We start from the raw sequence: 4,071 nt of genomic DNA, 5'->3' as shown, positions 1-4,071 counted from the left end.
CTCACGCTGCGGCTTGGGACCGTCCACGGGATGATGCTCCTGAAGGGGACAACAGCAAGAGAGTGATGCACTTGGGCAACTCTCTCTCCCTAGTGTGTTAAGGCCGGAGCCTGGGGTCGCTTTCCCCTTCACACTCTCTATTAGGCCGTAGCCTGGGGTCGCTTTCCCCTTTTTACTTCTTATTAGGCCGTAGCCTTGGGCCTCTTGCCCTTGGGCCTCCTGCCCTAGAGGGTGTAACAAAGCCGTCAATACGGTGTTACCTGGGACTGAATTTGGTTCAGTCCCACCCCTATTCTGTCGATCACTGCTCCACCCGCACAGTAGTTCACTTCTCCTGATCACCTGGGGTTGGGGCACTTGGGGGGAATAGGGACCTAGGACTGTGATGCCCTGATGACCCTCTTGACCGAGGTCACTAAACTCACCAGTGTGTCCTCCTGGGGTGATGGTGGGGTGGCGGCTCGGTGGTGGTGTGGGGGGTGGTGAGGTGGGAGGTCCGGTGGTGGGCACGGAGGGCATTTTACCACCCTCCGCGTTGTTGAAGTCACGACCCCGTGACTGGAGGTGGTAGGTGGTGGAGGTGGATGTCTGGTGGGCCAGCGTAAGCTGTTGGGCGAGGCTGACCCAGTGGGTGGTGAATGCGTTGGGCTCCTGAGGGGGGTTGAGTGTGAGGTGGAGGGAGGACGGATGGTTGGTCTGGCGTAGGAGGTGGACCAGGTGGTAGGTGCCCCTGATTCTGGATGGTGGGCGGTTGTAGGGTTTCCAATGGACTTTCGTCACCTTCATCTCGGGGAATGGTGCCTGGTGGAGAGATGAAATTTGAATCCTGGAGAGTGACGGGAGGTTGGTGGTTTTATTGGGACTAATTCGGTGGGAGGAGCGTTGTCCTTTGGGGAATTGGGAATTGGGAAAATTTCATCATGCTTGGTGGAGGGGGAGGGTTATGGGGGAGGTGTGTGGAGGGGGTGGGTGTTGGGATGGGTGTGCGATGGGTGGAGGTGTTGGGGTGTACCTCGTGGGTGGGCGTGAGAGGCGTCCTGATCTGGTGGTGGTAGTAGTGATGGTGGGTGTGGGTGGCAATGGTGGTTGTGTGCATGAGGTTGTGCGGGGGCTAGGGGAAGGGATGGCTGGGGGCGCGGTGTGGCGCATATAATGAGAGTGGTCATGAGGGAGGGTGGTGGTGGGTGTGGAGGTGGTGGGGTGGTAAGTGGTGCGGTTTTCAGTGAGGGTGGGCGGTGGTGGTGGTGTGGTCGGCATGGACGGAGTGGGTTGGGAGGTGGTGGGTGGATGGGTGTTAGGTGGGTGAGTTGCAGGTTGTGAAGTGGTGGTGGTTTCGGCCTGTGGTGGTGGTGTGTCGGGGGGTGGGCTGGTTGTTGGTGAGTTTGAGGAAGGGGGTGAGAAGGAGTAGGAGTAGGAGTCTGGGGGGTGATTCTGAGAAAGGCCGGGGTGGACAGGTGTGTGGGCAGGGGTGCGGGGGTGGTCAGTGTCGGGTGCGTGGAAGGGCTGCACGTGCCGATTCCTGTATATGTGGTGCTGTCCCTGTTGATCTATAATGACTTGGTATGGGTTGGGTACTCGCACAATTTTGTAAGGTCCGTTGAATCGGGGTGGGGTTTTGGGTGGGGTAGGTAGGTTTGCGACGACTACGGACTGACCAGGTTTGTATGGGTTGGAGTGGGTTATGTCGGGTGCTAGGTCTTGTTGTGAATGCAGATGGTGGAGGCGGCGTTTGAGGTGGTGGAGAGGGTCGGTAGTGGAGGGTGGGGTGGGTGGCTGTAGGTGGTGGCGGAGTGGTAGGAGTAGGGGCGATTCCCTGAAAACTCTTTCGTGTGGAGTTATTCCGTCTTCTCGTGGGCATGTATTTAAGCCCCATTGGATGATCTTGACGTGGGCAGGCCAGTCTTCGTTTCCTGTTTGCATAATGCATGTGCAGAGCTGGTTCATAAGGGAGCGATGGCTTCGCTCGCAGATGCTGTTACCCTGGGGCCAGTAGGGGGATGAGTGGGAGATGTGGTATCTGAATATGTTTGCTAGTTCTTCCCAGACTTTTCCCGTAAATTCTGGAGCATTATCTGAGTGCAGTGCTTGTGGAATACCAAAATAAGGGAATACATGTCGGGTGAGGGCATCGGCAACTGATACTGCACTGTGATCTTCGGCGGAGCATGCGATGATAAACTTTGAATATACATCCACGAAGGTGATTATGTACTTGTAGCCTGCTTTAGGTGTGAGAGGGCCGATGACGTTTAAGGAGAGTAGTTGCCATGGTTTTTGTGCTGTTAATTTTCCTGTGGGGCCTGGTGTTCGGGTGATGTCCTTTCCTAAAGCACAGGCTCGACATGATTGTATGATTTTCTTGGCGATGGTGGATGGATTAGGGGTCCAGTACATGTCGGTAAAGACTTGTAGCAGTTTCTTTGTTCCCAGGTGGATGTCGTTATGGGCATGGAGGTGGAGCATGGTGTCGTGGGCAGTGGTGGGGCTTAGGACGATGTGTCCGTTTGGGTCGAACAGGTGTTCGCTGTGTGGGTGGAGTTTAGCGAATGTGTTCGGTGGGATCCAGGTAAGGCATTGTTTGTTGTGCCTCATTTGGACCAGGTCTGGCTCTGTCGAGATGGCGTTGATTGGAAGACGGGACAGGGCATTGGCGTTTGTGTGGAGTTTGCCTGGTCGGTATGCGATTTCGAAATCATACTCTTCGAGTGTCTCTCGCCACCATATCAGTTGCGCATTGGTGGTGTTTGATTGCCGTAGCCATTGCAGGGATTGGTGATCTGTAATGACTATCACATGGGTGCCTGAGATGTAGGAAGGGAAGTATTCTATGGACCAGATGATCCCCAGGCACTCGCGTTTGGTGGCCGCGTAGTTCTGTTCTGCAGGATTCAGGGTGCGGCTGGCACAAGCGATGATGCGCTCCCGCCCATCTTGCACTTGTGCAAGGACAGTCCCTATGGCGATGAGCGATACGTCAGTATACAGGCGGAATGGGAGGTTGTAGTCTGGGAAAGCGACTACTGGGGCAGAGGTTAATTTGGACTTGAGGGTGGTAAATGCAGTTTTCCTTGGTTCGGTCCACACGAACGGCTCGCCCTTTTTTGTTAGGTCGTGCAGGGGTTTGGCGATATCAGCAAATCCTTTGACGAACCGCCTATAGTATGATGTTAAGCCTAGGAAGGCTCTGGTTTCATGTACGTCACGAGGTAGGGGGATGTTGGCGATGGCACGTAGTTTATCTGGGTCTGGTGAGATGCCTTCGGCGTTAATTAGGTGTCCCAGGAAAGAAACAGATCTCTCGGCCAAGATGCACTCTGTTAGTTTTAATTTTAGCCCTGCTTGGTGTACGTGGTGGAACACTTTTTTGAGGCGGTGGAGGTGGTCGGCCCAGGTACGACTGAAGACGATGACGTCGTCGAGATACGCCAAACAAGTCTCCCAGGTTAGTCCACTGAGAACTAACTATATCAGACGGGAGAATGTGGCAGGGGCGTTGCAGAGTCCGAAAGGAAGAACATTGAATTCATAATGCTTCCCGTTTGATGTTGAGAAGGCGGTTTTGTGTTTGTCGTCGGGGTGTACAAGGACTTGCCAATACCCCGATTGTATGTCTAGGGTGGAGAACCATGTCGAGCCATGTAAGGAGTCCAGTGAGTCGTCGATTCGGGGTAGGGGCGTTGCATCTTTGAATGTGACGTCGTTGACTCGGCGGTAGTCTACGCAAAAGCGCATTGTCCCATCTTTTTTTCGTACGAGTACCACTGGTGAGGACCATGGGCTAGTGGAGTTGGAGATCATGCCGGCATCTAGCACGTTCTGTACCTACCGGTCTTCTTCTGCCCGTTGCTTTGGATTCTTTCGTCGTGATGGTTGGCGAATTGGAGGTCCGGTCGTGTGTATCTCATGGCTGAGATAGGTGGTATGGCCAAGGTCGGTTGGGCCGGAGGAGAATAGGTCCTGAAAGTCCAGGAGGAGTTGTCAGAGGCTGTTGGTTTGGGCAGGGGATAGGTGTGATGGTAGGTCGGGGAGAGTGGGATGGTCTGGGGGTGGTGCTTGGCATTATTCGGCTTC

This window comes from Coenobita brevimanus, chromosome 101 (genome assembly GCF_032717465.1).
Source record: "Coenobita brevimanus isolate Jiangsu-jjx chromosome 101, ASM3271746v2, whole genome shotgun sequence".
NCBI classification, from domain to species: domain Eukaryota; kingdom Metazoa; phylum Arthropoda; class Malacostraca; order Decapoda; family Coenobitidae; genus Coenobita; species Coenobita brevimanus.
This window is presented reverse-complemented; position numbering follows the sequence as displayed.